This window comes from Giraffa tippelskirchi, chromosome 7 (assembly GCF_054371585.1).
Source record: "Giraffa tippelskirchi isolate mGirTip1 chromosome 7, T2T-mGirTip1v1.2.pri, whole genome shotgun sequence".
NCBI classification, from domain to species: domain Eukaryota; kingdom Metazoa; phylum Chordata; class Mammalia; order Artiodactyla; family Giraffidae; genus Giraffa; species Giraffa tippelskirchi.
In genome coordinates, this window is record NC_137281.1 from 155,833,637 (window position 1) to 155,858,597 (window position 24,961).

Below are 24,961 nucleotides of genomic sequence, written 5' to 3' on the forward strand. Positions count from 1 at the left end.
TTGGTGTTCTGTGTGGCCTGGATGTACAGGATGAAGGGACTAGGAAGGAGGGTCAAGAGGGAGGGATTGTATGTATTCGTACAGCTGATTCACTTCATTGTACTGTAGAAACTAACACAACATGGTAAAGCAAATATAACTCAATAAAAAAAAAGAGACATGGGGTTAATTTGGGCTTATCTGGGTAAACCAGGATAATTACTCCAACTCAGAGTCCTTAGCCTTAATTGCATCGGCAAAACCCCTTTTCCAAGAAAGGTAACATATTCGAAGGTTCCAGGGGTTAGGTGCTGGTATCTTGGGGAAATATTTTTCAGCCTTTTTCATCCATCTCAAGCTCCTCTTTTACAAGTGAGAAAAGAAAACTGAAAAATTAACACTGTAACCCTGAGATTCCATTTCCCTGCTCTTATAACTAAAAGATGCCATTTCTTTGTAATTTAACATAACTCATCTTCTGAAAAAGAAATGAACCAAAAAGTCCTCTAAGTAGCATTTGTACTTCAGGGCTCTATTAACAGACCTAGGCTATTAGTTGATGATACACATCAGTTCTACATGTAAATTTCAGCAATGCATAGACCTTCCAGACTTAAAATAGGTGTTTAATTAATATAAATGTGCATATATATATATAATTAGATGATATATATATTATTATTTGACAACAGGGATGATTTCACACCACAACACTTTCTCTAAGGCTTTAAAAATGCTTTTAATTTCTGACTGATGTATGAAATAATTTTAACATACTCACATTGAAGATAGATGAGTAAGAAACCAACTGATCAGAATGTTTGTACATGCAAACCCTCTACAAAAATCTATTAGGTGAGTGCTCCAGGCTAAACTTTGAACTAGATGCTGGGAGATGAAGGGTAAGTAGGTCCTGGAACTGCCCTGGATTAGCCTGGTGTTATTGGGTACTATGGTTTCTCACAAAAGTGCATGAAAGGTGAAGTGAAGGAAGTAGCTATGAGCAGAAGGTACATCAATAGAGAAAGTGGCATTTAAATTAATTTTGAAGAATAATTGGTATTTTAAATGTTCAGAGAAGTAGTAATAGGCTTTCCTTTGTGTTCTTAGGAACCATAAAATATCAGGTTAAAATGCAAAAAAAAGTCTAGCGAAATTAACCTTTAGGAAACTTCTATGCCCCACATCATATGGGGCCACACATATGATACAACACCCCACTTTATATGCCCCAACTTTTCTTCTATATTAAAAGATGGATCTGGAGATTATCATACTAAGTGAAATAAGCCAGAGAAAGACAAAGATCATATGATATCGCTTATATATGGAATCTAAAAAAATGATACAAATGAACTTATTTACAAAACAGAAACAGATTCACAGACATAGAGAAGAAACTTATGGTTATTAAAGGTGAAAGGTAGGGGAGAAGGATAAATTGGGAGCTTGGGATTGACATATACATTCCTGTATGTAAAATAGATTATCGCCAAGGACCTATTGTATAGCACAGGGAACGCCACTCAATATTCTGTGATAACCTAAATGGGGAAAGAATTTGAAAAGGATTAGATATGCATACAGGTGTAACTGAATTACTTTGCTGTACCCCTGAAAGTAACACTACATTGTAAATCAACTATTGTTTTTGTGGTGCTGTGTGCTCAGCCTTCAACTCTTTGTGACTCCACAGACTGTAGCCTGCCAGGCTCCTCTGACCGTGGAAGTTTCTGGGCAAGAATACTGGAGCAGGTTGTCATTTCCTCCTCCAGTGTATCTTCCTGACACAGGGAACGAACCTGCGTCTCTTGGGTTTCCTGCATTGGCAGGCGGATTCTTTACCACAGAGCCACCTGGGAATCCCATAAATCAACTCTACTCCAACATAGAAAAAAAAAAATTAAAAAAGAAAAATAAAAATCGTGGCAAACAAAAAATAAAATAAAATAATAAAGTGAAAATAAATAAGCGTTAAAATGTAGGTCTGAGGATGGATAATAGCACACTCTACATCTTGCAACCAGATTGCTTTCCCCAGTAAGCCGTCTTGTGCTCTTGAGGTGAATGTACAAGTCCGTTCTGCTCAGTAAGTGCTTTAGGGAGGAAATAAGGCCCTTATCTAAAACTTCCTGTCACATGAAATACAACCTTCAGCTCTGGATGCCCTTTTGAAGAAGGGCATTAAAGAAGGAAATGGCAACCTACTCTGGTATTCTTGCCTGGGCAATCCCATGGACAGAGAAGCCTGTTGGGCTGCAATCTATGGGATCATGAGTTGAACACAACTTGGCAACTAACAGCAACAACAAAGAAATAGTCAGAAGTCAGAAACAAGGATAATATTCTAAACAAACCACCACCAAGCAAGGAGATAATTAGGAGCCCATTACAAAGTTATTCTTGCCACTTTTCAAAGTGGAAATTTTGGATCTATCTGTACTGGCATAGAATGATAATAAAGTTAAATCCATGTGACCAAGAAGGGCTGTAAAGCTTGTGGAATTGGGAATATCTAGATATGATTCCTGAGTATCACAAAGACATTGAGTAGTACTGAAAACTATTGCCACAGATCATTACAGTCATTATTTACAAGACATTGTTTAGAAAATATTTATGGTCAATTGTGAAACATAGTCAATTAATTTCCCTCATTTTAAATATTTGTGCTGAGTATTTATTTTTAGTATACATTCTTACAAGCCTGCTTACTTATTATATTCATTTGTTCTATTCAGTAACACACATATTAGAAAAATAGTATCCTAAAATTACTACAACTCTATAAAGTTGCTAAATAACATTTTCAGATATAACCATCAATATTTTCTTTGAGATAGTCAAGTTTACTAGCTATTATCATAAAGGTCAAAGGTTAAACAATGGTTAATGTGTATTTATACAGATAGAATCACATCTATAAATGTGTACTTCTGTTATTAGGAAAGTCTTTAATAAGTCCATATACTTTAAATCCCCCTTTCTAATGAAGCATTTATGATATTTAGTTTCCAGGCCATATGTACAATCACTTCAGAGATTGCTTGGTACATGGATAGCACTGGTTTTTTTTTTTTTTTTTGGTTGGGTATTGGTTGCTAAGGTTACAGACCCTTTTCTCTGCTAATAGCAGACTCTACTGGGTGTGAAACTTGAGTCTCCACCGCTCGCAGAATCTGATCGCCCCAAGTCTCAACTTTCTAGGCTTTCTTTGTATCCAGGGCCGAATTTTCAGGTTCCTGCCCTGTGTCAGCTGACACTAGTCCTCTTGCTAACTGCATGTACCCTTTTCCTCAATGAATAAGGGCTTAATTGTGCATTGATTAACATGGCTTATTTTAGTGTTAAAGTAAAGTACACACAAATGGCATTTCCTCCCAAACAAAAATAATACCATAGTAACACAACCTTGACACTTCCCTAATGCTTTAATCTGACAATCTCAGTGCACTTAACAAAGAGCAATTAATTAACCCTTACAACATTCCTGTCAGGAACACCTGATTATACCCACTTTACAAGTTAAATGCTAAGAGATACGTACCTTGGACAAGGTTACACAGTTTGTTTGTGACAGACCAGAGACCATAACTCAACAGCCTTGGCCCTGGTCTCCGGGGCAGTCACCAAGCAGTCACCAAGCAACAATCAGGAAAACGTATTGTTTCTGTTCCTACTACTAAAACCCAATCCTCGTTTCACAGGAATCTGTGAATGGCTAGTTACCAAAGGCTTTATTCTATTTAGTTATCTTTCTCATTCAAGAGGAAAGAGAACTTGAAAACCTATAAGCTTGAAAATCCATAAGCACATCTTGTTAAGGGTACTACTCTTAAAAAAAAAAAAAAAAAGACTGCATTAAATGTTAACTAGCAAAATACGGCCACAGGAGAGGTTTGCCGGAAGAGTGTTAGAGCCCCAGTGTGCCTTCGGGTGAGCTACAAAGAATAGCAGTCAATGTGTTCAATCTCGATTTTCCTTATAAATTCACATCCATGTATATAATACCAGAAAGTGGAAATGTTTCCTTATGATTCATACACACAAGCAGAACCAGCTGGTAAAAAAGATGCAAAGCCATTTGAGAACACTACTGGATACATCCATTTGGTGAGGTTTTTTTCTTTTTTTATAAGCAATAAATGTTGTGACTCCGTGGCCAGTCATGTGGCATCTTCAAAAGCTGTGCCCGCAGTTAAATTGGGTCCCAAAGCATCGGCAGGGATGGCTAGCATCATACTGACATTGTAGCTGCGACGTCTGTAATCACCAAACTTCAGTGGGTTCCTGACATCAAGGGCAGAGAGCCCACATCATTCCCCTTCTCATGCTGTTCCAGGAGAACACAAACTAGTCAAGCCCCTCATTAAAATTTATGTTTCCTTAGAAACGTCCCTAATGAGAATCTGATTTTAGTAGTTTGCATCTGGCTTCCCCTGCCTGAGACACCAAGCTTATTGAGGCTGTGGATGATCAACAGCTGACTTGCACTTAAACCATTATCATGAGCAGATAAAGGGGAAATAGACTCGAGCACTGACCTTCCTCTTGAACGCAGCTTCGTTTCCGCCTATCCCCTTCTCTTGACCTGAAGGAGCTTGCTCTTATGCACCTATGTAACTTGGATGTCCATTTTTGGTACTTTTCCATTTTCCAAGTTCATCGGCCTGTTTTTGGAACCACGTCTTTAAACCAGCAGCACCCCAAGCCCAGTCAAGGCACCATGTTCTCGTCAACATCCCGTAACTCTGTCCTTCTCCGGAGGTCACCTCTGCAACTATTTCTCCAGTCTCTAATTTCAAAGAAACACGTTTCCTGTCTTCATCTCTCTGCCCTTCCAATATATGACCTTTCATCAATCATGTGTCAATTCTCCTTTATATTGTTCTGATTGTTCAGCTGCTAAGTCATGTCGACTAATTAAGACCCCGTGAATTGCAGCACGCCAGGCTTTCCTGTCCTTTGCTATCTGCTAGAGTTTGCTCAAACTCATGTCCATTGAGTTGGTTCCAGTTCCAGTTCAGTTGCTCAGTCATGTCTGACTCTTTGCAACCCCATGAACCGCAGCATACCAGGCCTCCCTGTCCAACACCGACTCCCGGATTCCACCCAAACCCATGTCCATTGAGTTGGTGATGCCATCCAACCATCTCGTTCTCTGTCATCCACTTCTCCTCCTGCTCTCAATCTTTCTCAGCATCAGGGTCTTTTCAAATGAGTCAGTTCTTCGCATCAGGTGACCAAAGTGTTGGAGTTTCAGCTTCAACATCAGTCCTTCCAATGAATACCCAGGACTGATCTCCTTTCGGATGGACTGGTTGGATCTCCTTGCAGTCCAAGAGACTCTCAAGAGTCTTCTCCAACACCACAGTTCAAAAGCATCATTCTTCGGTGCTCAGTTTTCTTTATAGTCCAGCTCTCACATCCATACATGACTACTGGAAAAACCATAGCCTTGCCTAGACGGAACTTTGTTGACAAAGTGATGGCTCTGCTTTTTAATATGCTGTCTAGGTTGGTTATAACTTTCCTTCCAAGGAGTAAGCATCTTTTAATTTCATGGCTGCAGTCACCATCTGCAGTGATTTTGGAGCCCAGAAAAATAAAGTCAGCCACTGTTTCCACTGTTTCCCCATCTATTTGCCATGAAGTGATGGGACCGGATGCCATGATCTTAGTTTTCTGAATGTTGAGTTTTAAGCCAGGTTTTTCACCCTCCTGTTTCACTTTCATCAAGAGGCTCTTTAGTTCTTCATCACTTTCTGCCATCAGGATGGTGTAATCTGTGTATCTGAGGTTATTGATACGTCTCTCAGCAGTCTTGGTTCCAGCTTGTGCTTCCTCCAGCCCATCATTTCTCATGATGTACTCTGCATAATAGTTAAACAAGCAGAGTGACAATATAAAGCCTTCCCGATTTGGAAGCAGTCTGTTTTTCCATGTCCAGTTCTAACTATTGCTTCCCGACCTGCATACAGGTTTTTCAAGAGGACGGTCAGGTGGTCTGGTATTCCCATCTCTTTCAGAATTTTCCACAGTTCATTGTGATCCACACAGTTAAAGGCTTTGGTGTATTCAATAATGAAGAAATAGATGTTTTTCTGGAACTCTGTTGCTTTTCCCATGATCCAGTGGATGTTGGCAATTTGATCTCTGGTTCCTCTTTCCTTACTAAATCCAGCTTGAACATCTGGAAGTTCACGGTTCATGTACTATTGAAGACTGGTTTGGGTAATTTTGAGCATTACTTTACTAGCGTGTGAGAAGAGTACAATTGTGCATTAGTTTGAGCATTCTTTGGCATTGCCTTTCTTTGGGATTGGAGTGAAAACTGACCTTTTCCAGTCCTGTGGCCACTGCTGAGTTTTCCAAATTTGCTGGCATAATGAGTGCAGCACTTTAACAGCATCACCTTTGACGATTTGAAATAGCTCGACTGGAATTCCATCACCTCTACTAACTTTGTTTCTGGTACCCCACTTGACTTCGTAAGGCCCAAGACCTAAGCCCCACTTGACTTCACATTTCAGGTTATCTGACTCTAGGTGAGTGATCATACCATCATGATTATCTGGGTTGTGAAGATCTTTTTTTGTATCTTTTTGGAGAAAGATAGACTATTAAAAATGCCATGATGTTCACATAAGAATGAAATTCTTAATGGATACCTTTAAAAAGAAATTAAAACTTGATGTTTATTTGAACAGAGATAGTAGATTCCAATTATTTAATAGCTGTTTGGTCTCATAGGTATTTGAAGTGAAAGTTAAAGTGTTAGTAATTTAGTGTTGCCCGATTCTTTGCGACCCCATGGACAGTAGCTCACCAGTTTACTCTGTCTATGGAATTGTCCAGGCAAGAATACTGGAGAGGGTTGCCATTCCCTTCACCACGGGATCTTCCCTACCCAGGGATTGAACCGGGTCTCCTGTATTACAGGCAGATTCTTTACCAACTGATTCACTCAAGAAGTTCTAATTTGATCATACTTTAAAAATTACTTGATTTTGTAATAATTTAATATTCTTTATTAAAATGTTAAAATAAAAAGGAAAAAGAAAGTAGGATAAACTATAAATCCATTCACTACAGACAATATTTTAGTTTTTGCCTTCCAGTTTGTTTTGTTTTTACATCTTAGAATTATGTTATATGTGTTTTGTAACTATTATTTAAAATGTATTATGACATGCGCAAGAAAAAGAGAAAAGAACTTACTGTACACGTGATTCTTAAGTTTGCTTTGTAATTTCTAAATCATTCTAAGAGGAAAATATCCCATTATGTAAAGGTATTGTTCTTATTCAAATCTTAATTTATAGCCATTCAGAGTGGTTCTAGTTTTGAAAGAAACACATTTGCATTCTGCACAAATGTTTTTTAGAAAAAAACCTATCAAAAGTCAAGTTGAGTCAACACACTCATTCTTAATGTCTACTTTAAGATTTGAAAATTAAGCTTTGAGTAAAAATAATATCTTCATAAACTGGGATATTTTGCCTCAGAATCATTTCAAAATTGCAAAGCAAACTTAAGAATCATGTGTATAGTAAGCTCATTTTTTACTTAAAGGTGAAGTTAGGTACAAGTATATATATACATATATATGTATGTATATATATGTATATATATACAAATGTCTAGAAAAATGTCTAAGTGAAAGTGAAAGTCACTCAGTTGTGTCTGACTCTGTGATCCCATGGACTATACAGTGCATGGAATTCTCCAGGCCAGAATACTGGAGTGGGTAGCCTATCCCTTCTCCAGGGGATCTTCCTGACCCAGGAATCGAACCAGGGTCTCCTGCATTGCAGGCAGATTCTTTACCAACTGAGCTATGAGGGAAGCCCCAGAAAAATGTCTAGAAAGATTGAAATTCATGGGCATATATTTTGTAGTATTATTACGATTGCTTTATTTTCTATGTTTACCCTTTTCCTATTTTGTCACTATGAACATGCATTTATTAGGTAATTAAAATCTTAGCTGCTATGGCAAAAAAGTTTATTCAGATTAATGTTTATTGACATAAATATTGTGCATGTCTTAAGACATTTTAAATGATAGTTAGATGTGGTCAAAATTGCCCGCCAGAATTTTTTTTCATGTTTAGAATTTTGCCACCCGCATATGTCGGTGTATTTTCCTACATCCTACCTAGCAATTGCTATTATTATTCTTTTTTAAAAATCTTGCCAATATTCCAAGTGAAATGTTACCTTTTTATAAATTATATTTAAAGGATTGTTGATATGATTTAAGTGTCTTCATATTTATCGATCCACTGAACTTTTTCAATGTTTTTCTGCAGATGCCAAGTGCTCATTTTTTCTAGCAGATTGTTTATCTTTTATTTATACTGATTCTAACAAAATAATATTTGCTTACATGTACTGAGCAGTTGGGCTTCCTTGATGACTCAGACAGTAAAGAATCTGCCTGCAGCGCAGGAGAGCTGGGTTCAATCCCTGGGTTGTTAAATCTCCTGGAAGAAGGCATGGCAATCCACTCCAGTATTTTTGCCTGGAGAATCCCCATGGACAGAAGTGTCTGGCAGACTACAGTCCATGGGGTCACAAAGAGCCTGACCCGACTGAGTGACTGAGAGAGAGAGAGACTGTGCAGTTACTGTGTGTGCAGTGCTAAGACTATAATATCATTAGTTATCATTTTCTCTGTAATACCTAATATGGCTTAAACTTACAAATTTGAAACATCTCTTCATATAAAAAGAATATTTATCATTTTTCATCATATATGTTATCATTTCCCCATAATTTATAATTAGCTCTGTACTTTCTTAATTGTTAATGGTGTTAAGGATGTTAATGGTGATTCTTTCTTTCTTTTTTTGGTCAAATAAATTTGTAATAATATATTACACAGATACATCTTTCAATGATTTTGCTGTCAGACACAAAATGACTTTCTAGATCTCTAAATAAACAAACAAATGTTACTACAATTTCTCCTAGCTCTTCTGTGGTTCAATTTTTTACATTTAAATCTATTCCCTGAGAAATTTATTTGGTATATGATGTAAAGAGAATTCTAAATTCTTATTCACAACTAATAATTCATTTGTCACCAAATCTACCTTTTCAAATAATGCATCTCTTCTACTCTAATATGAGGTGGCCAGATTTATCAAATTCATAATTTTATCATTAATTTTTCATGGCTTCTAATTTTCTTCCTCATCCAACTATCTTTATAATTTATGTAGTTTAAAATATTGTTTGTTGTTTAGTCACTAAGTCATGTCCGACTCATTCTGTGCAGGGAAGAGCTTGGCAGACTCCTCTGTCCATGGGATTCCCAGGCAAGAATACTGGAGTGGGTTGCCATTCCCTTCTCCAGGGGATCTTCCAGAGGCAAGGATCAAACCATCGTCCCATGCATTGTCAGGCAGATTCCTTACAACTGAGCCACCTGGGAAGCCCAGTTTAAAATATAAAGGAGTATAAATACCAATGTTACTTTTTTCTGGCAAATGATTTTGCTATTTTATAGAAAAATTAGAAATCACTAACTTTATTCATTAATTTGGAGAAAAAATGATATATTTTTATTTCCATTTTTTCCAAAAACATTTAAAATATTAGCGCATAATATCTCTTGAGAGTTTATTATCAGTGGCCTGCATTTGTTTCCTAAAATGGCTGTAACAAATCAAAAAAAAATGAGTGGCTTAAAATAACAGCAATTTGTTTTCTCAGTTTTAGGGTCTTAAAATCTGAAATCGAGATGTTGGCAGAGCTATGTTCCCTCTAAAGGCTCTAAGGAAGAATCCTTCTCTTCTTCTTGGCTTTTGGTGGCTCTCGGAAATTCTTCACTTTTCTTGGCTAACATTTGACTCAATACACTCTCTGCTTCCATCTTTATTTGGTCTAATTCCATATATATATATATATATATATATATGATCTGTCCTCTACTTGAATGTCATGATTGAATTTAGTGCCCACCCGAAACCAGTATCATGCTTTCTTAATTAATTACATCTGCAAAGGATCTATTTCCAAATAAAACCATATTCCAAAGTTCCAGGTGGACAATAATTTTGGAGAGGACATTACTCAACCCAGTACACAGCCCATAAAATTATCCTGGGATGGAGGAAGATCTCATGGGTCTGGGTTTTTTTTTTGCCTACATGCAGATTAAAAAAAATATAATTAAAAAGAAAAATAAAATCACTTTAAGATAGTACATTCAATCTAGACCCTCTATGCATATTGTGTTAGAAGATAGGGTAGTTAACCAAATGATAATTCAACAGAATGTTCATGGCTTTATTTATTGTACTGTCAAATATGTAAAATTACTCCTACTGATTTGGAAATACAGATGGATCTCACTCAAAAATATTTTAAGGCAATGCTTAGAATTTGTCTGTTTTATCTACACAAGGGTGTGATAAGGGGAACAGAAGCCACTCATTGTATGCCAAATATAAAAATGTTGACATTAATCAGTGCTTGCATGATTATTGGAACAGCTGAGGAATAGACATCTGGGAAACTGCCAGTGAAAGTCATGGTAAAACTGCCATCAGTGATCTCCCAAATTGACATTTAGAGTCTCAAGTGGAAGCACACAAATGTTAGATCTCAAGAGCTTGCTGGAAACCTCAGTGATTTTTGGTCTACCTACAAGTCTGGCTGTGATCACTTCTGGAAAAGAATGGCTCTGGTTCACTTCTACTTTCTAAGTTTAGTGTGAACTCCTCTCTGGGAATTTTCAAGTCAGAACTGCACAAGAAAGGTGACTCTGAAAAAAAAGAAAAAAAAAAAGGTAACTCTGGGAAATAGCTTCCATCCTTTCAAGGAGTGGAGGTGGTGTCACGTTGACATTAAGTAACCTAGCATATTTGGTATCAATTAGATTAAGCCTCACACATAGAGTGGTCAAGGGATTACATTGGCAGAGATTTTGATTATTTAGCTGTGAACTGTGCTGTTAACAACTGTAAGGAAAAAGAGTTGAGAATCTTGGTAGATAAATTGCACAGATACTTGCATTTTGGATCTTAAACTCAATTCTTTGCTGTTTGAAACATTGCATAAATTAAAACTTTATTAAAAAGGAAAGAAAGTACCAAGACTCTTAAGCAGGCAATCATTTTCTGTATTATTGTCATATTTTGTAGAGAAACAAATGATAAGTAAATTGCATTAGCTATTATAAGTGTTTGATATATATGAAATTTTAGAGACATCTCTTTGCTTAAGCATAAATATTATCAATAATATCATAGCTAATATTTACCTATTATACACTCACTATGTACTAGTCACTGCCTGAAACCTAGTTGCTTATTTAATACTCCCAGAAACACTATTAAGTAGATACTAAATATCAAAATCCACCTTTTAATTATAATAATTCTGAGAATAATAAGAAATAAAATGACTCAGAACTCAGAGTGGAATTAATCTTTCTATTGGTTGGACATGTAGCTACTGTTCATTAAGTTGTGTAACTTGTTTTGCAATGAGTTAAAGATCTAAGTAGCCAAGATTTGAAGAGATTCTTCTTAAAAGAAATTGTATAGAATTTGTGTGAAATATTTACATTATTTTATTGGTCTAAAATTTGTCCATTACATATCCATCCTTAAAAAAACTGAGCAAATTAATTGTGCCTTTCCTAGACTAATTCCTCTATAGTCCATTTGGATCACTTGTGAGTAAAGGAGAAATTCTAATCAGAAAAGAAATTTCTTTCCTTATTTTGAGGTCCTGACCTCATTGGAGGATAAACAGAGCTACTTTCAGTAAAGGAAAGAAAGTAAAGAGCTCTCATAACTAAATGTCATGTGTGTTAGTTTAACTGAAAATGTTCAAATCTTAATAGACAGTAAATCAGGACATCCTATGACACAGTAATTGAGAAAACATTAGCCTTTTACCTTTATGAATTGGGGGATGATTCTGACTTAGGTTAAAGGGAAAATAAATCTATTATTTTTGGTGTCCACTGGTCTGTGATGCAAAATTGCATTAGCCTCCACTTTGGTTAAAGAGGCCTGACAGATGGATCAATTTCTTCAGCCACTCATATATACACTGACAGGGGAAAGTATTAAGAAACTGAACAATACTAACTCAATAGTTATCATTTAAGTTTTAAACATATGTTTAAAATAAAAAAAAACTTAAAAACATAATCATTCGACAGGATTTTTCAAAATAAAATTTCAGCAAATAAATGCCCTTTTTGCACTGTATTATTTTACAGTGTTAAAAATCTCTTCAATTATGTCGTCTTCAATTGCATGTGTTGAGAATATTAAATGCATGCCCAAAGTAAAAACATGCACTGACCAACAGACACCAAGGAAACAAAATGGACCAAAAGTACAGGCAAATATGTTCCAAGTTAAATCAAATCAGTTCAGTTCAGTCACTCAGTCATGTCTGACTCTTTGCGACCCCATGGACTGCAGCACACCAGGATTCCTTGTCCATCACCAAGTCCCAGAACTTACTCAACCTCATATCCATTGAATTGGTGATGCCATACAACCATCTCTTCCTTTGTTGTCCTCTTCTCCTCCCACCTTCAATCTTTCCCAGCGTCAGGGGCTTTTCCAATAAGTCAGTTCTTCACCTCAGGTGGCCAAAATATTGGAGATTCAGCTTCAGCATCAGTCCTTCCAATGAATATTCAGGACTGATTTCCTTTAGGATGAACTGGTTGGATCTCCTTGCAGTCCAAGACTCTAAAGAATCTTCTCCAACACCACAATTCAAAGGCATCAATTCTTCAGCACTCAGCTTTCTTTATAGTCCAATTCTTACATCCATACATGACTACTGGAAAAGCCATGGTTTTTACTACATGGACCTTTGTCGGCAAAGAAATGTCTCTGCTTTTTAATATATTGTCTAGGTTTGTCATAGCTTTTCTTCCAAGGAGCAAGTATCTTTTAATTTCATGGCTGCAGTCACCATCTGCAGTGATTTTAGAGCCAGGAAAATAAAGTCTGTCACTGTTTCCAATGTTTACCCATTTATTTGCCATGAACTGATGGGACCGGATGCCATGATCTTTATTTTTGGAATATCAAGTTTTAAGCCAGCTTTTTCACTCTCCTCTTTCACTTTCATCAAGAAGCTCTTTAGTTCCTCTTCACTTTCTGCCATAAGGGTGATATCATCTGTGTATCTGAGGTTATTGATATTTCTCCCAGCACTCAAATACATGTAAATTAACCTAAAATGAATATTATGCTTTGCCAAAAAACTAATAATGGTACCCACTATTAACTGAGGTTATAAAAGCAATTACTTTCATTAAATCACTGTACTAAGCATAAAATATACAGCCTTGATGTACTTCTTTTCCTATTTGGAACCAGTCTGTTGTTTCACATCCAGTTCTAACTGTTGCTTCCTGACCTGCATACAGATTTCTCAAGAGACAGGTCAGATGGTCTGGTATTCCAATCTCTTTCAGAATTTTCCACAGTTTATTGTGATCCACAGGGTCAAAGGCTTTGGCATAATCAATAAAGCAGAAATAGATGTTTTTCTGGAACTCTCTTGATTTTTTGATGATCCAGTGGAGATTGGTAGTTTGACCTCTGGTTTCTCTGCCTTTTCTAAAACCAGCTTGAACATCTGGAAGTTCATGGTTCACGTATTGCTAAAGCCTGGCTTGGGGAATTTTGAGCATTATTTTGCTAGCGTGTGAGATGAGTGAAATTGTGCAGTAGTTTGAGCATTCTTTGGCATTGCCTTTCTTTGGGACTGGAATGAAAACTGACCTTTTCCAGTCCTGTGGCCACTGCTGAGTTTTCCAAATTTGCTGGCATATTGAGTGCAGCATTTTCATGGCATCATCTTTCAGGATTTGAAATAGCTCAACTGGAACTCCATCACCTCCACTAGTTTTGTTCGTAGTAATTCTTCCTAAGGCCCATTTGACTTCACATTCAAGGAAGTCTGGCTCTAGGTGACTGATCACACCATCGTGGTTATCTGGGTCATGAAGATCTTTTTTGTATAGTTCTTCTGTGTATTCTTGCCACCTCTTCTTAATATCTTCTGCTTCTGTTAGGTCCATACAATTTCTGTCCTTTACTGAGCCCATCTTTGCATGAAATGTTCCCTTGGTATCTCTAATTTTCTTGAAGAGATCTCTAGTCTTTCCCATTTTGTTGTTTTCCTCTATTTCTTTGCATTGATCACTGAGGAAGGCTTTCTTATCTCTCCTTGTTATTCTTTGGAACTCTGCATTCATATGGGAATATCTTTCCTTTTCTCCTTTGCTTTTCGCTTCTCTTCTTTTCACAGCTATTTGTAAGACCTCCTCAGACAGCCATTTTGCTTTTTTGCATTTCTTTTCCATGGGGATTGTCTTGATCCCTGTCTCCTGTACAATGCCACGAACATGTATATTGTCACCCTGGTTATTTAATTTATATGCAGAGTGCATCATGAGAAGAGATGGGCTGGAAGAAGCACAAGCTGGAATCAAGATTGCCAGGAGAAATATCAATAACCTCTGATACGCGGATTACACCATCCTTATGGCAGAAAGTGAAGAAGAACTATAGAGCCTCTTGATGAAAGTGAAAGAGGAGAGTGAAAAAGTTGGCTTAATGCTCAACATTCAGAAAACTAAGATCATGGCATCCGGTCCCATCACTTCATGGAAATAGATGGGGAAACAGTGGCAACAGTGGCTGATTTTACTTTTTTGGGGCTCCAAAATCACTGCAGATGGTGATTGCAGCCATGAGATTAAAAGATGCTTACTCCTTGGAAGGAGAGTTATGACCAACCTAGATAGCATATTCAAAAGCAGAGACATTACTTTGCCAACAAAGGTCCATCTAGTCAAGGCTATGATTTTTCCAGTAGTCATGTATGGAGGTGAGAGTTGGACTGTGAAGAAAGCTGAGCACTGAAGAACTAATGCTTTTGAACTGTGGTGTTGGAGAAGACTCCTGAGACAGCAAGGAGATCCAACAATCTATCCTAAAGGAGATCAGTCCTGGGTGTTCATTGGAAGGACTGATTTTGAAGCTGAAACTCCAATATTTTGGCCACCTCATGCGGAGAGTTGACTCATTGGAAAAGACCCTGATGCTGGGAAGGATTGGGGGCAGGAGGAGAAGGGGGCGACAGAGGATGAGATGGCTGAATGGCATCACCGACTCGATGGACTGAGTTTAGGTAAACTCTGGGAGTTGGTGGCAGACAGGGAGGCCTGACGTGCTGCAATTCATGGGATCGCAAAGAGTCGGACACGACTGAGTGACTGCACTTAACTGAACTGAACTGAAGCATAAAACGGTAAAATTCTTCTGGAAAATAGTTTATAAGCATATACCCACATAAACTACAAAGTATATACTTTTCACCAAATTAATTTCCTTGTAGAAAACTTTCTTAAGAAAATAAATATCCAAAATATAGATATATATACACAAATTATATATATATATATCATATTTGATTCAAAACTATTTTAATGATAAAAGTATAACCCAAATATTTAATTTAAAATAAAATTACAACAAATTAGAGTACATCCACATAATGAAATAAAATGCAGCAAATAAAAAGAATTTATAAAATCTTTCATGAAAAAAAGTTTGTAATAAAGTCATCACTGGAAAATGTAGAATAAAAATTGCTTTAAAAATATTGTCTTGACAATATTGATGGATGTAGAGAGTTTTATATTAAGTGAAGTAAGCCAGACAGAGAACAAGAAATATTATAGGATCTCACTTACACATGGAACTCAAAAAACAAAATGAACAAACAAGATAAAATGAAAAAACAAGATAAAATGAAAGCAGACTCATGGATACAGAGGAAAAAATGGTGGTCACCAGAGGGGATGGGGGTAGGGTCCAGTGAAATAGGTGAAGACAAGGACGAGGTTCAAACCTCCAGTTATGAAACAAGCTGCAGGGATATAATATACAAGATAAAGAATATAGTCAATAATATTGCAATAATTTTGTATGGGGACAGATAGTTACTAAACTTATCATGTTGATCATTTCATAATGTATGCAAATGTCCAACCCTTGCAAATGTCCTAGCAAGTATCCAACAATGTCTTAGCAATGTCCAATCCTTCAAATGTCCAATCCTTGCAAATCCTAGTAAATGTCCAACATCTGAAGCTAACATAACATTGTATGTCAACTATATTTCAATTAAAGGAAACCTCAAAATTGTAAAAACAAAACAAAACAAAAATTGAACCTCTTTAGAAAATACTCCAATCCTTAAGGAAATCAACTCTGAATATTCATTGGAAAGACTGATGCTGAGGCTGAAGCTCCAATACTTTAGATACCCAATGCAAAGAGCTGACTCACTGGAAAAGATGAGAAAATTGAGGGAAGGAGGAGAAGGAGACAAGAGAGGATGAGATGGTTGGATGGCATCATTGAGTCTCTGGACATAAGTTTGAGCAAATTCTGGGAGATAGTGAAGGACAGGGAAGCCTTGCGTGCTACAGTCCATGGGGCCACAAAGAGTCAGACAGGACTTAGTGACTAACAACAAGAGAAAATACTCAAAGAGAACTAGATGAATTTCTAATATTGACTGTCTTTGATGGTTGATATTGTGGGAACATTGAAAATTTCTGTTTGGGACATTTTACTTTGGAAAATAGATGCATGAGCATATTGTACCTTTCTGTTTAAAAAATAAAGACATACCTATTAAAATATTTAATTTCTTATCCTTTTTTTTCAAAATGGCCCATTAGCTGAACCGAATGTCTAAATTTAAGTATGATATTTAAAACAATTATATGCAAAGCAGCAGATAAACTGTATCAAGTTACTCAACTCAAGATCTATGATAACATAAAGAGTGAACACAAAATATTATAAACAAGATCATATTTTCTTTGGTTCTAAATTGATTATTATAAACTAAGTTCAATTTATAAATCATTAGCTAAATCTATAACCTGCAAATTCTTTGGTTCATCACATATCCTCAGATGTGCTCTTTTACATGGGTTAGAGTGTTTACCCTACTTCTCTGTTAACTCAAGAATTGCATAGCTTAAGCTTTGAGGGAGCTTTATTGTTTATAGGGCAAAAATGCTGATTATAAAAAATAATAAATCAAACTCCATGACTAATTCAACCAAGTATATTTGGTAAGGCAGGACAATTTTCTTCTCATATAGCAAAAGATACATTACTATTATGGTTCAGTTCAGTTCAGTTCAGTTCAGTCACTGAGTCGTGTCCGACTCTTTGCGACCCCATGAACCGCAGCACGCCAGACCTCCCTGTCCATCACCAACTCCCAGAGTTTACCCAAATTCATGTCCATTGAGTTGGTGATCCCATCTAACCATCTCATCCTCTGTCGTTCCCTTCTCCTCCTGCCCCTAATCTCTCCTGGCATCAGGGTCTTTTCAAATGAGTCAGTTCTTCGCATCAGGTGGCCAAAGTATTGGAGTTTCAGCTTCAGCATCAGTCCTTCCAATGAACACCCAGGACTGATCTCCTTTAGGATGGACTGGTTGGATCTCCTTGCAGTCCAAGGGACTCTCAAGGGTCTTCTCCAACACCACAGTTCAAAAGCATCAATTCTTCGGCGCTCAGCTTTCTTCACAGTCCAACTCTCATATCCATTCATGACCACTGGAAAAACCATAGCCTTGACTAGACAGACCTTTGTTGACAAAGTAATATCTCTGATTTTAATATGCTTTCTAGGTTGGTCATAACTTTCCTTCCAAGGAGTAAGTGTCTTTGAATTTCATGGTTGCAGTCATCATCTGCAGTGATTTTGGAGCCCAGAAAAATAGAGTCAGCCACTGTTTCCCCATCTATTTGCCATGAAGTAATGGAACCAGATGCCATGATCTTAGTTTTCTGAATGGTGAGCTTTAAGCCAACTTTTTCACTCTCCTCTTTCACTTTCTTCAAGAGGTTCTTTAGCTCTTCTTCACTTTCTGCCATAAGGGTGGTGTAATCTGCATATCTGAGGTTATTGATATTTTTCTCGGCATCTTGATTCCAGCTTGTGCTTCCTCCAGCCCAGCGTTTCTCATGATGTACTCTGCATATAAGTTAAATAAGCAGGGTGACAATATACAGCCTTGATGTACTCCTTTTCCTGTTTAGAACCAGTCTGTTGCTCCATGTCCAGTTCGAACTGTTGCTTCCTGACCTGCATACAGGTTTCTCAAGAGGCAGGTCAGGTGGTCTGATATTCCCATCTCTTTCAGAATTATGCTTAAATAAGTACTATTCTCTACAACTAGCGGTGGCAGAGCGCTAACTACAATTCTCCCTATTAATGCATTTTGCATGCATTTCATTCATTCACTTCAGTCATGCCTGATTCTTTGTGGCACTATGGACAGCAGCCTGCCAGGCTCCTCTGTCCATTGGATACTCCATGAAAGAATATTGGTGTGGGTTTGGGTTGCCATTTCCTCCCCCAGGGGATCTTCCCCACCCAGGAATCAAACCCACCTCCCTTACGCCTCCTCCCCTCCGTTGGTAGGTGTGCTCTTTCCCACTAGTGCCACCTGGTGAGCCCATCAATGCATTTTATACCTAATTAAAAGCTGTGAACTATTCAAGACTCTCAAAATGACATGTCAGAAGGTCAGAGGCAAATAGTACATTCAGGTAAAGTTCTCTATAGCCTATTAACTTATATTTACTCCTTTTACCTGTATTACTCAATAATTAGAGAATAATAAATCCTGTAAGTTGAGGATTCGCAGATGGTTCAGCAGTAAAGAATCCCCCTTCTAATGCAGGAGATGCAGGAGACACAGGTTCGATATCTGGATGAGGAAGGTCCCTGGAGAAGGAAATGGCAACCCACTTCAGTATTCTTGCCTAGAAAAGCCCATGGACAGAGGAGCCTGACGGACTACAGTTCATAGGGTCACAAAGAATCCGACATGACTGAAGCGACTTAGCACACACGCATGCAAAAAATGTTGAGCCATGTGCTTTTTTCCATATTTCATAGTTCCAGCAAACTTTAACTGCAGAAATGATAGTAATGATGATGTTGATGAAAATGCTTGAAGAAGAGGTTGGCATAAAATGTAGCCTTAAGAAAAAAGAATGCAAACAAGAAAAACCGAAAATGACTTCTTTTATTCACCTCTTGAAATAAGGTTTTGAGAACATGGATAAAAAGAAGTTAGAAAAGAGGGGTTGCCATTGTAAAAGAAGCAATAGAAAAAGGTCAACAGAGAGAGAAGGAATGGATTTCTAACATATGTATATTTTAAAAGCTCCTTTTATCTTCTCTGTACCTGAGAGCACTTTTCAAATAGCTCAAGAAGCCGCCTGGATGCACTTACCTGGTAACAGGTGGACAGAATTAAGCGCCAGTCAGAATGTCACTGCATATTATGTTTCCAATATGCTCTTCTAGTTTTAGCAAGTCGGCTGTGATCAGGGTGCAAAATAAACACATTTTATTCTGTCTCTGATTAAACTAATGATAAACCAATAACTGCTGTTAGAAGAAAAAAAAAAACACTAAAGTTCAGGCTGTCGGGATGCATTCTATCTCCAACTAAAGATTTTCATGCCTGATAAGCTTTCATTTAAAGCAAAGATTAAGCCATATGTCACTTTAGTCATTGATATTTTAATTTGCATATGCCGATATCATGTATAGGAAAACTGTTCTAAATCTGTAGAGTGGGTGGTACTTAGCAATTCGGAGGAACTGCATATTGGTAGTCAGATGATTTATACGGAATTGATTTCACAGAAACCCAAATGTTGTTGTGGTTGATTTTGCCCTCCTGTTACATAAAGGCGCTCTCTTTCTTTAAACCCCTTTCCTAACCACTCCCTACTAAAGCTGAGGCAGGGAGTGGGGAGATGAGATCAGAGAGTATGTGGATTTCTTAGTAGAATATGTTGATTTGCTTATTTTTCCATCAGTCTATCCATCCATACATCCATCCAATATGTATTAAGAACATATTCTCTTCTACACGCTGGCAGAATTAGTGGTTGGGGATGGAAAAATGAATAAAGCATAATAAATTAAGGACTTTTTGGCTTAAAGACTGTTTCTGTTAAAGGTGAGGCAATACAATGAGAAGAAAGCTAGGGCACAATATGATTTTGTTAGCTGAGACCTGCAATCGTGGTATTCATAGCAAACTCACAATTCTAGGGGCTTCCCAGGTGGCTCAAATGGTAAAGAATCTGCCTGCAATGCAGGAGACCTGGATTCAATCCCTGGTTTGGGAAGATCCCTGGAGAAGGACATGGCAACCCTCTCCAGTATTCTTGCCTGGAGAATCTCCATGAAACCAGTCTGGTAACAGCAGAAGAGGTGACTATTTAATGTGCAGAAAGTGACACAGAGCATCAGGTAAAAAAAAAGAAACAGGGAAAATATTCAAAACTCAATATAAGATAAATCTCCAGAAACAAATCTTAAGAAAACGGAAGCAGATAATTTACCTGAGGGAGCTGAAAGTAATTATTAAAGATGTTCACCAAAGTCAGAAGAGCGATATTTGAACAAACTGAAATTTTCAACAAAAGTATAAAAGCTGTTTAAAAAAAAAAAACAAACCAGAAATCATAGAACTGGACAGTATAATAATTCAGCTAAAAAAAAAATCAGTAGATAACTTAACATTGGTCTAGATCAAGCAGAAGAAAGGATCAGCAAACTCAGAGAGGGCAGTGGAATTAACCCTATCAGAGGAACAAAAAGAAGGAAAGAAAGTAAAGATAGCTTAAGGAATTTCTAGTACATCATCAAGCACTGAATATACATATTATAGGAGTTCCAGAAAGAAAAGACAGAGTAAAAAGGGCAGGAAGATTATCTTAAGAAATAACAGGCAAAAGCTTCCCTAACCTGGGGAAAGAAACAGACCTCCATCTGTGAAGCCCAAAATGTACCAAATAAGATGACTCCAAAGAGGCTCATGCCAAGACATATTAAATTGTCAAAAATTAAAGACAAATAGAGGATCCTAAAGTAGCATGAGAAAAGCAATTTGTTATACACAAGAGAACTTCCATAACACTATAAGTGGATTTTTCAGCAGAAACCTTGCAAGCCAGAAGGGAGTGGGATGATATATTCAAAGTGCTGACAGAAAGAAAAAAAATACAGCAACAACAACAAACCACCAACCCAAAATGTTCTATCTGACAAAGCTGACCTTCAGTACTGAAGGAGTTTTCAGAAAAACCAAGCTGAAGGATATCATTACAATCAGACCAGCTTTATTATAGGGAATATTTAAAGAAATTTAAGATGCAATTAAAAGACAGTAATTAATGACAGGGAAACTTACAAAAGTATAAAAGTCACTGGTGTAGATAATTATATAGTCAAATTCAGAGTACTCCAATATTGTAATGATGATGCATAAATCACAACTCAAGACAAAAGTATTAAACATAACTATGACTGAAATAATTTTTAATACATACACAATATATAAAGATGTAAATTGCATCATCAAAATCATAACATGTTTGGGAGGGAGTGTCAAAATATATGCTTTCAAAGTTAAATTGCTAGCTCAAAATGCATTGTTACATGAATTTGATCTTTCATGTGTCATGGTAACCACAAAGGAAAAAAAAACAGCTATAGTAGCTATGTGGAAGGTATAGAGAAAGGAATGAGAGCTCAGCACTGCAGAGGATCATCAAATCACAAGAGAAGAGAGCAAGAACAGACAAAGGGAAAAATAACTGTAAAGTAACCAGCACATAATTAACAAATGGCAACAGTAAGTATATATCTGTACTTATCTATCAGCAAGTAAATGTAAATAAACAAAATTCTGCAATCAAAAATATAGAGCGCCTTCATGGATTAAGTAAATAAATAAATTCATAAAGAAATACAAACCAATAAGCTGTGTGTTGCATACAAGAGACTCATTTCAGTTTTCAGTTCAGTTCAGTTCAGTTCAGTAGCTCAGTCGTGTCCGACTCTTAGTGACCCCATGGACTGTGGCATGCCAGGCCTCCCTGTCCATCACCACCTCCCAGACTTGACTCAAACTCATATCCATTGAGCCAAGGATGCCATCCAACCATCTCATCCTCTGTGATCCCCTTCTCCTCCCACCTTCAATCTTCCCCAGCATCATGGTCTTTTCCAATGAGTCAGTTCTTCACATCAGGTGGCCAAAGTATTAGAGTTTCAGCTTCAGCATCAGTCCTTCCAATGAATATTCACGACTGATTGCCTTTAGGATGGACAGGTTGGATCTCCTTGCAGCCCAAGGGACTCTCAAGAATCTTCTCCAACACCACAGTTCAAAAGGATCAATTCTTTGGCAGTCTGCTTTCTTTATAGTCAAACTCTCACATTCATATATGACTACTGGAAAAGCCATAGGTTTGACAAGATGGACCTTTGTTAACAAAGTAATGTGTCTGCTTTTTAACAAGCTGTCTAGGTTGGCTATAACTTTTCTTCCAAGGAGCAAGTATCTGAATTTCATGGCTGCAATCACCATCTGCAGTGATTTTGGAACCCAGAAAAATAAAGTCAGCCACTGTTTCCACTGTTTCCCCATCTATTTGCCATGAAGTGATGGGACCAGATGCCATGATCTTAGTTTTCTGAATGGTGAGCTTTAAGCCAACTTTTTCACTCTCCTCTTTCACTTTCATTAAGAGGCTCTTTAGTTCTTCACTTTCTGCCATAAGGGTGGTGTCATCTGCATATCTGCTGCTGCTGCGTCGCTTCAGTCGTATCTGACTCTGTGTGACCCCATAGATGGAAGCCCACGAGGCTTCCCTGTCCCTGGGATTCTCCAGGCAAGAATACTGGAGTGGGTTGCCATTTCCTTCTCCAATGCATGAAAGTGAAATGTGAAAGTGAAGTCGCTCAGTCGTGTCTGACTCCTAGCGACCCCATGGACTGCAGCCTACCAGTCTCCTCCATCCATGGGATTTTCCAGGCAAGAGTACTGGAGTGGGGTGCCATTGCCTTCTCCCTGCATATCTGAGGTTATTGATATTTCTCCTGGCAATCTTGATTCCAGCTTGTGCTTCTTCCAGCCCAACGTTTCTCATGATGTACTCTGCATATAAATTAAATAAGCAGGGTGACAATATACAGCCTTGATGTACTCCTTTTCCTATTTGGAACCAGTCCGTTGTTCCATGTCCAGTGGTAACTGTTGCTTCCTGACCTGCATACAGGTTTCTCAAGAGACAGGTTAGGTGGTCTGGGATTCCCATCTCTTTCAGAATTTCCAAAAGTTCTACATTTTAGTTTTAGGGACACACAGAGACTGAAAGTAAAGGAATGAAGAAAGATATTCCCTTCAAATGGAAAGCAAAAGAAAGCAAGGTGGATATATTCACTTCAGATGAAAATTGCTTTATGCCAAAAACAGTAACAAGAGATAAAACAATGATTATGGGTCAATTAATCAAGAGGATATAACAATTGCAAATATTTATGCTTCCAGCATTTGAGTACCTAAATAACTAAACTAAATACTAAAAGGTCAAAGGAGATAGATTGGCAATACAATAAAAACAGGGGAACTCAACACTCTAGTTTCAACAATGGAGAGATCATCCAAAACAAAAAAAAATGCAAGGAAACATTGTGCTTAAACTATAGGTTAGATCAGATAAACCTAATAAACATATCCAAACATTCCATCCAATAGTAGCAGAAGACACATTCTTCTCAAGCACAAATGAAATATTCTCTAGGAAAATTATATGTTATGCCATAAATCAAGTCTTAATTAGAAAGACTGAAATTATATCAAGCATCTTTTCTTACAACAATAATATGAGAATCTTTTAAAAATGTCAAACTTGTAGGAACAGAAAGTGGAAGGATATTTGCCAGGGATTGGGCCATGTGGGAAACAGGGAGAGGTTAGTAAAAGTGGTACAAACCTTAAACTATAAGATGAATAAGTTCTGAGAATCAAATGCATAGCATGGTGACTATAGTTTATAGTACTGTATTAATAAACTAATATTTGCTAAGAAAGCAGAACTTAAGTGCTCTCACCCTCAAAACAGGTAAACATGAGAAGCAATGAATGCACTAGCTAACTGGATGATGGAAATTCTTTTACAGTGTATACATATGTCAAATCATCATGCTGTCTACAGTGAACAATCACAACATCTTATCTGTCAGTTATACCTCAATAAAGTTGAAAAAAAATTATAGCCAATTTTGAAAACGAATACCTGTTTGCTGCTATTTTGTATCTCTAGGGAAAATGCATGTGAAAAATTGATATTATCATTTAAGCAAAGGGTGGACACTACTGGCATTTTTGCATTCTATCATTATGCTGCGGTTCAGGGGGTCGCAAAGAATCGGACACGACTGAGTGACTGAACTGAACTGAATCACTATACTGGGATCAACAGTTTCGAGATGCACTTTTTTGTATAATTTCCTCTATGTGAGGTTTGGTGGTAAATATATTTTTGTTTTATTGTGCATAAATGAAGTGGGAAGGGCATATGGCATTGACGCTGATTTCATGAAAGACTTGAAAGAATTTTGTAGGTTTATCTTGAGTACAATTTGATGAGTTTGAAAATACAGTCCCTTTGTCCACCACCTCAAATGCCTCTGGAATTAGTATGATCACATAAGTTCAAATAATGCTTACCTCCCTTATAAAAATAGCCCCCTTGGAAAAGCAAATTTGAAACAGTCTCTGTGTTTGATGTCTTTCAAAAGATGCCCCCAAAAGTGAATTGAGGCCTTAGTTTGTCCAAATTATTTTTCCACCAAAATGTGACATAATCATCGATGCATGAAAGAGTGTCTTTTTGCCCACGATTCCCACACACACTATGCCCCAGGGACAGAGATGAAAAGGATGAGGGTGAGAAATCTCGGATCGGGTAGTTCCCTCTCTCCGAAAAGCTTCAAATCAAGAAAATGACGTGTAGCTTCTTTTGCAGTGGGATCAAAAGAAACCTACAGACAGCTGTGTTTTTGTGCAC

General features: G+C 37.3%; 1 long non-coding RNA gene across 15 annotated transcripts in view; it reads right to left on the minus strand.

Moving 5' to 3' along the window:
* The window catches only part of LOC145512171 (uncharacterized), a 104,675-nt gene that overhangs the window by 41,067 nt on the left and 38,647 nt on the right, over nt 1-24,961 (minus strand). For 3 of the 15 annotated variants that reach the window (XR_014058348.1, XR_014058346.1, XR_014058354.1), the window contains 3 exons: nt 19,318-19,405; nt 18,670-18,803; nt 10,257-10,755 (listed from right to left, as the gene is read on the minus strand). The exons of 4 other annotated variants lie outside the window; for them this stretch is intronic. This is a non-coding gene — a long non-coding RNA (uncharacterized LOC145512171). Of the gene's footprint in view, nt 1-10,256; nt 10,756-18,669; nt 18,804-19,317; nt 19,406-24,961 lie in introns of those variants that run through there. 8 more of the 15 variants (XR_014058351.1, XR_014058359.1, XR_014058364.1 and 5 more) reach the window with 3 other exon arrangements.